This window comes from Arachis hypogaea, chromosome 20, assembly GCF_003086295.3.
Source record: "Arachis hypogaea cultivar Tifrunner chromosome 20, arahy.Tifrunner.gnm2.J5K5, whole genome shotgun sequence".
Classification (NCBI taxonomy): Eukaryota; Viridiplantae; Streptophyta; class Magnoliopsida; order Fabales; family Fabaceae; genus Arachis; species Arachis hypogaea.
This window is the reverse complement of record NC_092055.1, coordinates 277,607-291,985: the sequence shown is the minus strand read 5'-3', so window position 1 is coordinate 291,985 and position 14,379 is coordinate 277,607.

Here is a 14,379-nt window from a genome sequence, read left to right as displayed (position 1 = left end):
ATTAAACTTATTTTTTCTGATGTGAGACTAATTATTTATATATACTTTTCCCTTTACTTAACGTTCACAATTCATATACAACTAGAATAATTTTCAATAATTTGTTTTGATGTATGTACAATTGTACATGCATCCTTAGAAACTTTCCTCCATCAAAATTCATTAGAACATTTCTAGGCTTCCAGCTATTGGCAGTTTGGCACATCTTTTTTCCTAGGCACCAATTATGTTAATAATTTTTGGCTCATGATTCTTCAGTTGGTTCGGCTATTAAATTAGTGTCCTAATTAATTGACTAGGATAAGTTAGGTATCATCACAACTTGTATGCTATATACAGATAGATGATAATGACTTTAACTTGTATTGCATGCAAATTAGTAGTATATAAATTCACAACATGAAAATAATTAATAATAAGAAAAAGTACAATTAACATCGGAAGTTGATGGTGATTGTCAAGTAGTCAATTCATGAAAGCGTTTGGTCATTAACATTCTTGAAATTAAAATTTGGTTTTTTATAATTTTAGTACAATAGTTATATGTATACGGAATAAAAATATTATTTATATATTAAAATTAGTTATTAAAATTAATTAATATATATAGTCAGTGGACCCAAAAAATTTATGTGGAGGACAAAAATAATATAAATTACTATCAAAAGATATATTAATCTAAATTTAAAAAAAATAAAAATATATATTAATTATTCAAATAAAAAAAAACCCAAAAATTACATATAATAAAATAAAACGAAAGATATCTTTTGAAATATTTTTTATTATTATTTTTAAAAATAAAAAAATATATTTTAAATTAGTAAATTGATCAATTAATTTTAAAAATTTATATGCAACATAGTTACATATAATAAAATAGAACAAAAGATAAACAAATAAATAATAAAGATCACTAAATTGTGAATAAAATAAAACATATAAATTCATGAAGAGAATAAAAAATTAGATTAATACCTAATTTATAATTGTTTGAATTAAACTTTGTAATTGAAAATATAAAAAAAACAATGAAATTAAAAGATACATAGAGTCATAGAGAGTCATATAAAAAATATAGAGAATTTAAAATTTATCTTTTGATGAAAAGAAGATGACCACTAGAAAAAAATAGTTAAAAATATGAAACTAAGAAGATGATTTAAGAGAATAAATGAGTGATGACGGTTGAGATTTGAAAATAAGAGAAGACTAAATTTAATTAGGTTAACTAATAGTCAAAATGATAAAAAGATAAAATGAATTTAAAACTTTAAATAATTGAGTTAAATTTATTTGTAGTGTAATTATTTAAAATTTAAAATAAAAATATATTATATATGTATATATATTTTTTAAAAAGAATTGAAATAAGAGTGGAGGCAAGTGCTCCCTATAATCCGTCCTTGGATATAGTCTAATTCATATTTAATATATATTTTATATTTTAATAAATATTTTATATTATTAACTAATTTTATTAATAACTGATTTTATATATCTAACATGATATTAATGCATTTGGTCATTTTTCCCTGTCCAGAATTCTCCCAACTACTTAGCCATTAATATAACTCTTCATCACTACGGTTTATAAATTAAATCACATCCAATATGCATAATCCATTGGAAGGACACTACTCCTTTTATTTAATTGTATGAGTATGATGATATGATATCTAAATTGGAGCACTGTGACGATTATTATGACCTGTCACTCAAGTTCTTGTTGGGCGTTATATATACATTACATGATGCCAAGTAACACACTTTCTCTCATATTATATATATATATATATTCACTACAATAAATATCACTTAGACTTTTCCTTACATATTTTAATTTATGTTATCACCAAATTCACTATATGATTTTACAGCATTTATTGAACCTACAAATAATTTCAATATATGCTGATCGAGTCAATCCAATATTTCATTGATTTATTAGAATCATAACGGATCAACCAAATATAATAAATAATAATGGTTATAATTATCATCGGCTAACTACCATGCCTAGTTGCCTACATTATTGGATATTTATTCCATAAATAAGAAAAAGAATATAATGCTATATAATTATTGTATATATTTTATTCAAAGTTTATTGTTAGCTAGGTGGCGATTAGAAAGACAATTAAAGAAACGGATTATATTTCTTCAAAGAAAATGTTGTTGCTTTCATTAGTGTGAGCTACGCGGTATATGTCCATGTTGGAAGTTGACAATTATATATATCTATCTCTAGCTATATCAGATACATATACAGCTACAAAATCAATTATTAATATAAAATATATATTATAATATAAAATATATATTAAAAATAAATTAAACAATATATATATATATATATAAATATATAATAACTAATTTTAATAATTAATTTTATATATAAATAATATTTTTATCAACTTCTTAAAAATTATGACTATATATATTCTCTTGATTATATTTAAGAAAATCTTTTAATATTTATTATTTTTTTACTAAATTACTTAAAAGTAAAGATAGAAAATATTGAAATCCATAAATTTATTGAAAATTATCCCGTTTAACAACCTGCAATATATCTACCACAAAATTATTTAGTGATAGTTTAAAATTATCACTAAACATGAAAAAAATGACAAATCTTCAAAAGTGTTGTATATAAATATTAAGTGTATACTAAATTTAACTATTAAAATTAGTTATCATATATTTATATATAAATATATATATAATTTAATTTATTTTAGTGTGTATTTTATATCATGACAAATTTTAGTGTTTTTTTTTTTTTTAATCTTAAACAATGAATTTAGGCACGTGTTATAAAATCTAGTTAACATGATAAATTTCAAACCCGTAATAAATCACATGCATTTTGATAAACAACATGAATTTCAAGAAAACTATTAGACTATATATACATTAAACTCGTTGTAATATAATAAAACCAAAACAAGTCACCATCAATAATCTAAAATCGAGGAAATTCAACACTTGTTTTTCATGAATGAAAAGCTGCATATCTTAGATTTTTTAATTTGCTAAGAGAATGGTGAAAGCACATATAGAGGAAGGTGCAGTTTGCAACCTCGTAGAAGTAATTTAATATTGATGGAGAAGTTGCCATGGCCACCTAAGCAATAGTAGCTAGTAGTGTGGCTGCCACCCTATGTATATATATATAGCTGAATCATGATCGTTTACAAGGACAAATAATTATGAATAGGAAGTAGTAAGAAGAATAATTAAAGGGTACGTTTCCAATTGAGGGATGATGGGAATAAATGATCATTGCATGTACTTGCTCGATACATATAATTTACTCTCCATGCATGGAGGACACGTTCCAAGTTCCAACATCTTAATCACTTTTGCATATACCTTATTATAGGTCAAAAGAATAAGTCATTAATTAAACTCATCAATTTCCTACACACCACCACATAGAGTGCACATACATGCATATGCATATTTATGCACTACGACAAAAATTAGTTTTAGTAACAAATTTTTAGTCACAATTATATAATGATTATTATATATTTTATTTAAGTTATATTTTTATAATAGTTATATATTTATCGATGTCACTAAAACTTTTTAATAATTATGCATGAGATAATTAATTGGGTAAAAAACCTTAATAAGCCAAGTCAAGAATCATGTAACGTAAATACGCCAAAGCGAAAATCGTTTCAGCAATAAGCCAAATGATATTTTTATATAATTCGAACCATGCTGGTTCGAATTCCATTTCTACATAATTCGAACCAGCTTGGTTCAAATTATACACAAACACATGCATACACGTAATTCGAACCAAGCTGGTTCGAAGTGTAATTCGAACCAAGCTAGTTCGAATTACACACAAACACACGCACACACATAATTCGAACCAGCTTGGTTCGAATTACACATAGTAATTCATTGTATAATTCGAATTATGATGTTAAAAAATTAATAATTTATTTAAAAAAATTTATTAAAAAAATTAATAATCTAAAAATAAAAAAAAATATATTTTTATTTCATACGTTAAAAAAAGCTAACAAAATATTTAATTACGAGACTTCTTTAAAATATTAATGAGCTATCAATTCGAATTCCATACAATACTTTTCTGTCCATTTTTAATAGTTCATGAATATTTTTTAATAAATTTTTTTAAATTATAGTACAAAAAATATTTTATCCTATGCAAAACAATTTTAAAAAAATATTCATGAGCTATCAAGAATGGGCAGAAGAGTATTGTATAGAATTCGAATTGCTCACTATATCATTTGAATCAGAGTAATTCGAACTTCCCTATGCGTAATTCGAATCATGTAATATCTCACCATATAATTTAAATAATTTTATTAAAAAATTATCATGAATATTTTTTAATAAATTTATTTAAATTATACCACAAAAAAATATTTTATTCTATGCAAAATAATTTAAAAAATGGCTTAAAAGATGTTAGAAGTACTATAAAAATTTGTAATGTCCAAATGACTTAGGACATTAAAGAAATACTCCACATAGTCACTAATAATTTAGAAATTAAAGAAAAAATATTTTTATCATTTATTTACCTAAATCACTAGAATATTACAAACTTTTATAGTACTCATAACATCTTTTAAGCCATTTTTTAAAATTATTTTGTATAGAATAAAATATATTTTTTAATTATTTTGTATGGAATAAAATATTTTCTTTCATTTCTAAATTATTATTGACTATGTAGAGTATTTTATTTAAAATTTGAGTACATGCATGTATTTACCTAAGTTATTATAACATTACAAATTTTTATAGTACTCCTAACATTTTTTAAGCCATTTTTTTTAAATTATTTTGCATAGGATAAAATATTTTTTGTACTATAATTTAAAAAAATTTATTAAAAAATATTCATGAACTATTAAAAATGGACAGAAAAGTATTGTATGGAATTCGAATTGATAGCTCATTAATATTTTAAAGAAGTCTCGTAATTAAATATTTTGTTAGCTTTTTTTAACGTATGAAATAAAAATATATATTTTTTTAATTTTTAAATTATTAATTTTTTTAATAAATTTTTTTAAATAAATTATTAATTTTTTAACATCATAATTCGAATTATACAATGAATTACTATGTGTAATTCGAACCAAGCTGGTTCGAATTATGTGTGTGCGTGTGTTTGTGTGTAATTCGAACCAAGCTGGTTCGAATTACGTGTGTGCATGTGTTTGTGTATAATTCGAACCAAGCTGGTTCGAATTATGTAGAAATGGAATTCGAACCAGCATGGTTCGAATTATATAAAAATATCATTTGGCTTATTGCTGAAACGATTTTCGCTTTGGCGTATTTACGTTACATGATTCTTGACTTGGCTTATTAAGGTTTTTTACCCTAATTAATATCTAATTATTCATGAATATATTAATGATTATTTTTATTATCGTATCATATATTAAATGAATGTTGGTATATATGACTACTAAATTATATATACCAGCATGCATTTGCAATAATAATAATAATGTAATATCACTATGTATAGATGTAACTGTAGGTTTTCAAAGAATTTTATAATATTGGACACTTTTATTTTTAAATAAATTTTATTACGTGTAATTTCTTTAAGTTTTATTTTCGTAAGATAAATAGATCCTTTCATTAGTTATTAGAGTCATTGACTATTGATAAAAAAAATTTGTTTCGTTAAGTGAGTGATATGGTCATGATGATACCATGTGGCATGTCTCAATAACAGACAAAAAAGTCTCCTACCAAAACACACATAATGACATTGTTTAGTAATTGTTCGAAACACTGTATTTTAGTAACACAAATAGATTCTCAGTAAATACTAAATACCTTCTAATTAGAACTTGTTTGTCTAATGATACAAATAATTAGAAGCTTAATCCACCAATAATTGTTACTAGTAGATATCATGAGGATTTTATTTATCTTCCAAATATAATTAGAAACTTAATTCACCAATATAATCGAATTTTGAAGCAAGAAGCTAGCGTAGACGTAAATAATAAGGTGTGAACCTTTCTTGTTGGCACAGGTGCAACTTATCCTCACTAATACAGACCATGATATGGGTGGTAAAACGGGTCGAATCCGTTTAAAAAGGCGGGTCGGGTTAGAATTTGGAATCTTTTATATTAAAAAAATTTGCTAAACTCGCACCACCAAATTAGGCGGATCGATCCACCGAGGCGAAGATTTTTATTTTTCTTTTTTTTATTAAATAAAAGAGTGGCTATTATAAAATTTTCAAACACTTTTTTTTTTGTTTTTGTTTTTATTCTTTTTTTAGTTATTAACTTTATTTATTTTATTTTATAAATTCGTATATTTGCTTAAATTATGTGACTTATTTTTTAAAACAAAAATGATTCTATTGACAAATATTATTTTGAATAATTTTATTGAAGTTAAAAATTAAAAAAAATATAGTGAAAAAATATATTATAATTTAATTATTTTTTATTTGTATTTGATTTTTTAATTATTATTTTTTGGTTAATTTTAATGAATTTTATTTTTCAAAAAAAAAAAAGAGTCAAGCGGGCTAGCTCACCGACCCACCAATCCGCCATAAAATGGGACGGGCTAGCATTTTGAATCCATCTTTGTTGGCGGAGCAGGCCAGCCTGCCCTGTTTATGGGGCGGGTCTAAGCAGGCGGGACGGATTGGGGCGGGGCGGCCCGCTTTGCCACCCCCTAGGCCTAGACCATGACTCACAAATATGGAAGAAAACCTAAAACTCCATGTGTTGGGCTTGGATCAATTGAAGATTGGATTGGGTTTTCTAATTTTCTTAAAAAAAAAGTAGTGTTATTAGGCTCGTGAAAAAATATTCAACTTCTAGACGAGAAGCACACTACAACTCTACAAGGCTTTGTTTAAAGTGATCATTATTAGATTTAATTTAATGATTATAAAAAATTAAAATTTTTCCCATGATAAACAAGAGAAAACGAAGAAAAAAATAATAATATAATAATAAAGATCAAGTTTTGAACAATGGAACGATCAAAGTAATGTCAAGGATATTCCTTAACGTGGTCCACTACTTAAATAAATAATGTTTATCCACAATCAATTATGTTAAAGAAGGCTAAGATCATCAATATAAAATAATCATAATGAAGCACTTGGAGCATGCGATTAAAATACTTTACAGTTATAACTAACAAAAGCTTGTCTTAAGTTGACCCATTTTTAGCACTGTACACTGGCAATCTATTTGAATAAAATTGAAAAAAAGGGTTATCTGGAGTAGTAATCTATTAGTAGAGGCACTAACCATGGAGCAATAACAATCTTTACGGTATTATAAATTAACAAAATATCATCTCATCAATCTTGGAACTCCTTATTAGGTGGAAACTCAGGTGCAGTCGACTTCACGTGAAATTAATACTTGAGAGCTGTTAGATGATTTGACTGATTTGACTAAATTTTTATGTAACGACTCTCAGATATCAACTTCACATAAAGTCGATTTCACCCGAGTTTTCACTTCCTTATTAATTAATAATTACATGTTGCTTAAATAATTCCTACTTTCATTTTCGCATGTTGGTGATTTGACTTCAATTGCTGCGCTGATCGATGGACTCACTATAAAATTTCTATTTTGCTGATCTTTAAATTATAATATTAGGGTTTATCAGTCATACTTTCGTCATTAATTTACACCAACTTAAGTGTCATATAAAAGTGCATAAAAGAACGTAGAACCATCTACTACCTAGCTATAGAACAGAAAATGTGATATTCTCTAAATTATAATATAATTATTTATATTTTTTTTTTGTATTGGTTTAAATTTTTATGATAAATAATTTTATAAATAATATCAAAATCTTTTGTCATAAAAAAAAAAGTTAAAACTTGATCCTTGTTACGTTCAAAGAACAAAATTTAAGTTAAGATAAATTTTTTAAAAAAAATGTCTTCTATACATAATAATACTTCAAATCCGAAAAAAAAGGTTTAAATATATAATCATTTATATCTTAAACTTATGACAATCATGTAAGTAAAAGAAGGGCAAATAATAATAATAATAATAATAATAATAATAATAATAATAATAATAATAATAATAATAATAATAGTAGTAAAGTTTGACAAAGAAATCAAAGTATTTGAGGTTTTTTTTTTTTTTTTTTTTTACGTCATAACGAGACATATATATGTGAGAGTATATATGAGTTGACATAAGCTTATTAATATGAGCTAAGTAATTTATATATTATATACACACACATACACTACTACTTTTGACAATATATATATATAGAGTAAAAGAAGAAGAAATAGACGATTACCATTAATTAATACAAATTACCATAATACGTACACACAATCCAGATCAAACTAAACGTAATCGCGTGATTACGATTATTTACCAAACTATATATTCCTCACTGCTGAGAAGAAGAATAGTCATTTATTTATTCCCTTTATAACTCAATATCTATGTATGGTAAACTTTCTTACATTGCCATTTTTTTTAATATTTAATAAGATATTGTCACGTAAATAAAAATTTATTTTTCATATTTATTATTTCAAAAGCAAAAAACAAACAACGTAAGAATACCTAATTAATAAATATCAATGAACATAAAGTTTATAGCAATATTACAAAATAAAGTACCGGTGCATAGAAATTAAATCCACTATCTTCTTATGCTCACAAAACAAACCAAAAATATAATCGTTTCAATAACCCTAAAACCCAATAATCACCAACAAATTTAAAGAAGGGATACAAAATAAAAATAAATTAAAGCACAACATTTTTCAAGGCCATATAAGGGTTTACGGGTGACGATGATAGGTCGGTGGCGATTCATGTCCGACACCAGGGCTATGACCAGGAGCTGTAGGGCGAAACGCGTCGCCCTCTCCTGGTTTATCCTCGTTCACTGTGTTATATTTTAGTATTATATTTAATTTAAGATAAATATAAAAATTGAAAGATAGATTTGGAGTTTAAAAAACTAATGAAAATATTTTTTAAAAAAAATTTAATCTCTTATATCCTTATTTTTTGGAGGTACTAAAAGAACTGGAATTTTGAGTCTCGAAACTGAAATTTTAGAGTTTAGAGTTGATTGTTTAAGATTTACGGTTTAAGCTTATATTAAGAGATACAAAAAATAAAGAGATCGAATTTATCACATAAAAATTATTTATTTTTTTTATTTGCGTAATGGTTTCGAAAATATACTAGAATTAGAGTGTTATTGGTTTTTCTTATCTAAACTAAGTTAGCACTAGATGTTACTAAATTTTAGTTAGCTTAAGTGAATTATAAGAGGATGAGTTTCTTAGAATTGGTATTTGTAATTATTTTTAAATATAATAAAAATTTTACTATTAAATATAGTGAGGTCACATTATATTTTATGATAAAATTATGATATATCGTGGCCGTGTTACTCTTTTATTTCGCTTGTCTCTACAACTTCTATTTAATCAATTCTATTCTATTATTATAGAATAGAATAAAAATTAAAATAATCTTTTAAATTTAGTGTATGCACAATTAGAATTATTAAACACCAAAACTGACTTTTATTAATTCAATCTCTCTCTCACTTGAAAATCTTTGTATATTGGTTAAAAATGTGTTTAACACCGATAATTTTATTTTTATAATGTAATTATTAAAAAAATAAAATAAAATATCTACTAAAGCAGCATAAATATTAAGCAATAAAGTAGCAATAGCTAGTTAGGATAACAACTATCTAGGCTGCAACGAACTTTTATGTGTTTTGCATTCATCATGAGTGATGCTTATTTCTATTTTCTACAACAACTTGATCATCAAGTTCAACAACATCAACAATTATAATAATAATGAGATGATCATAAACTACATAGTATTATTAGATTTAGCTAATCGATTTAATTATTTATATATTTTTATAGTTTAAATTTTTTAAATAAATAATTTTATAATATAATATCAAAATTTATATATATGATTAAAAAGTTTAAAATTCAATTCTTATTAGTTGATTGACAATTTTTTTTCTTTTTTAAATATATTATTAATGTATTTAATATGTTAAAATTTAAAAGTTTTATATATTCTATTAATTAAAAACGTTTATTTATGATATTTTATATTTTGAGCTAATTAGTAAATAATTTCTTTTAGAAAAGAAAAAAAGAATTCTCAAACTTGTTTGGAAAAATGATTTCACCAGACAAGTGCCATTATCTATAATGCACAGACACTGACACGGGACACAACACGATACGAGACACGTCGACACGCGAATTTTAAAATCTTATAAGACACAGGAATACGCATACATATAAAATATAAATTATTTTTTAGATAAATCGTAATGATATTTTGATATTTTATTGATATTAAAATATAAATTAATTTTTGTAATTATTGTTAATGTTTTATTTTAATTATATCAAGTATTTAAAATATTTTTTGTTTTAATAAATAGTAATATATACTATATCTAAATTTATTTCAAGAATATATGTTAAGAATAAGATTGGACACGCTGACACGTGATGGTATTTAGGTGTGTCCAAACGTGTTTGGAGAATAATTTTTTACTTTTTATTAAGATACGGTTGGACACAGCAGACACGTGTGTCGAACAAGTATCGATGAGTGTCATATCCGAAATGTGTCCGACACGCGGACACGACAACTCAGCGAAGTGTTCGTACTTCATAGGCCATTATCGATCCACCGTGACATTATTATGGCTTTAGTTTAATTAATTAGTTGCATATATATTGAAGGGAATACTCATTTGTTTCTCTTTTGCGTTGATGTAGTGTGGAGTTGGAGTGGTAATGTCGACCACTTAAGGGCAAAGATGGTTTTGGTTGTGGAGAATATAATACCCATGGTTTTACCACTAACATATATATTCCTTAATCTCCCCACTAATGGTTTCCGTACCTTAATAATTAACCATTTCCGGGAAGCAAGTTGGAATAGAGAAACGAACTCAAGAGTTTGCCCTATTGAAACATTCCTTGCTTTTGATGCATTTTATTTATGGTATGAGGAGAAAGCATAAGTAGTTCTTTGTGATATACAGATGTAGAATATCTATTCTTAATGTGTCCATGATATATATCATGATAGATGTATTTTGATTTATGGTTTCTTGAATTCTACAGGTTACGAGGAATAATGAATGCGTATATATTGAAGGGAAGAAAAGAATGAAAGATATATTTGCGTTGGTTGTTACTATAACAAGTAATTAACACAAAAGTGTCAAATCAACATAGGATGAACTTAAGAATAAGATGAGAAGTTAGTCGAGTTAAATTGGTTATGCAAGATATAGGCATGTTGGAGAATGTGGTAGCTATATATTGGCGTATCATTCTCTGTATCTTAGGTGTTAAATTATAGTGCGACATTCAAAAAATTTTGATAATGAAGTAAAATATATATAATATATTAATAATTTTTATAAAAAAGTTATATATAAATAAAAAAATTATTTATTATGTATTTATATATAAATATATATATTATTTAACTTTTTTTTAATATATATTTTATATTTCAATACGTATTTTTATAAATGGTTATATTTTATATAATAATAATAATAATAATATTTATTATTATTATTATTATTATTATTATTATTGTTAAATATGATTAATCTTTAAAATGTTTAGTTATTAAATTAAAATACTAAAATATTTATTTAAATAATAACATATAATTTAGAATTCTATTTTTTTTTTTAAGTTTTAGATTTAAAAAAATTGAATAATTTTTTTTTAACAATATAATTGAAATATCTCTTTTTTTATATATATATGTTACTGAATGATCATTTAAAAATTCACATAGTCACCAAAAAAAATTTAAAAATTCACATTCCATACAATTAGTTATTGATGATATTTATAGTTTAATTTTTTTTTTCAATTACTGCAGTTATTATAGGAAAACTAAAACTAATTTAAAAAAAACAAATATCAATAAATAATATTTTTTCGAATTAATTTTTAAGAAAGAACACTAATCTCATTTAAATTTGAGAATAGATCATTATAATACACATTTAATATGAAGTTCTCAAATTGGATATCAAATTCTAAAAGTCGAGTAACATATTATTGTGGAGTCAAAGTAAATAATTTAATGAGAGCAAATAAATATTATTATCATGTACTACTCAAAAAAATTTTAAATTATAGTGGGGCGCTTGACCCCACACCAATACAAGTAGATCCGTCCCTCCCAGCAGTCTTTATAATTTTATGAAATTTATAATCAAATTTTTATTATACTAAAAATGTTAAAATTAATAGAGACTATTCTTTTTCAAATTTAAAACACCCATATTTAAGAGTTAAATTTTTAAATTTGTACATCTTTTTGTTTTTAGAATATTATGTTTAATTTATTCTAAATTGTTTTACAATAAAATTTAATTATAAAATTTAAAATGATGTAAGAAGTCAATTAAAAACTATAAATATAAGAATTTAATTACAAATTTAATGAAATTATAGAAATCGGTAGAATTTTAACACTGATAAATTTACTCACAAAAAAACGAAATTAAAATTGTACCCATGAAAGATATGCTCCATATGACAAAACTATCCAAACCTTAAAAGACTACTTAAAATCTTTAAATTATCCTTTTTTAGACCCTAATTTTTCTTACTCCTTTTCTATCCCCAATGCAAATACTACAAGCAATACAATAATGCTATAAAATTAATAAAGACTAATTCAATCAAAGAACTAAATGTTAAAAAACTTGTTTTGATTTGATAATTTTTTAATCATCGACCATGCAACAAGAAATTCTGACAACCTTGTAATCTTGCTTGAGAGAATCAAAAGAGACAACAATAATGGCAGTGTAGAGAAAGCAATAGTGGCAGGATCGCAAAAAGCTAACATAGCGACAGAGAAAAGGGTTGCAGATGACGAGGGAGTTATAGTAGTGGCCGACTATGATGCAAACAAGGCCATGGCTAACTCCAACGATAGAAAAATTTGTAGTAGAGGATGGTAGGAGGGAGGAGGAGGGTAGAGCCGGAGTCGGAAAAGAAGAGATTGTCATGGCTGAGGGAGTAGCAAACGACGATGAATATGAATTTGAGCAAGTGCTTAACCTTCAGTGTCTATGTCCTATCAGCACAAAACGCAGCAAGACATTTATTAATGACCTCTGCTTGATCAAGGCTAGCTTCTGAGAAAAGAATGAGGTCATCTGCAAAGCACAGATGAGATAACTCCGACCCATCTCTTTTTATATGGATGGGCTTCCAAAACCCGTGACCGACAGCCGCATTGATGAGCTGAGAGAGCCTTTCAATACAAAGGACAAAAATATAAGGAGAAATGGAGTCTCCTTATCTAATACCTCTCGCAGGAGTGAATTCATCAAGATCCTCACAATTTCATAAGACTCTCATTCTAACATTAGAAATGCAGTGAAGAATGAGATTAATGGTATGGGTAGGGAACCCGATGTCTTTGAGGGTGTCTTCCACAAAATTTTTCTTAAGCCTATTATAGGCCTTTTGAAGGTTAATCTTAATAGCCATCCAATCTTTTGAGCTTTTTTATTTCTCATAGAATGAATCACCTCTTGAACAATAATGATATTATTAGAACTATGTCTGCCAGAGACAAAACTATATTCGGTAGGCTGGACAATCTTATTCATAAACCTGCGCAATTGATTAGCAAGAATCTTGGTAATCACTTTATAAAAAATATTACAAAGACTAATAGGACGCATTTGTCTGGGGCTAGTAACATGGTCAATTTTAGGAATCAGGGTGATAAGGGTTTTATTAATCTCTCCAACCTTCCTTGGATCCAATAAAATATGTTGCACCAGAAAACACAAATCCATTCCAACATAATCCTATTGGCTTTGATAAAAAATGGGTTGAGTGCCATCTCTCTCTGGCACTTTAAGACTCCCCATATTAAATGTGGTTTCCTTAATTTTTAAATTAGTAACCATGCTGCCAATACGGTTAATCTCCTCAGCGTTAAGATTGGAAAAACAATTATATAGGACAAAAGGAGCTCCAGACAAAGTATCCTTATCAAGATCCATAAAAAAAAGTTTTAGCTAGATCCTCCAAGAGACTAGGTTCTGTGATCAGGTTGCCTGCATCATCAACAAGAGAAGATAATTTATTCCATCTTCTTCTAACTATAGTTGATCCGTGAAAGTATTTCATGTTACGATCTCCGAACTCGATCCACTTGTACCTAGATTTTTGGTACCACAAAAGTTCTTTATGGGCCAGCACCTCTTTATATTCACCTCAGGGCTGTTTTTGAAGATTCTCAAGGAAATAATTATTGCTAG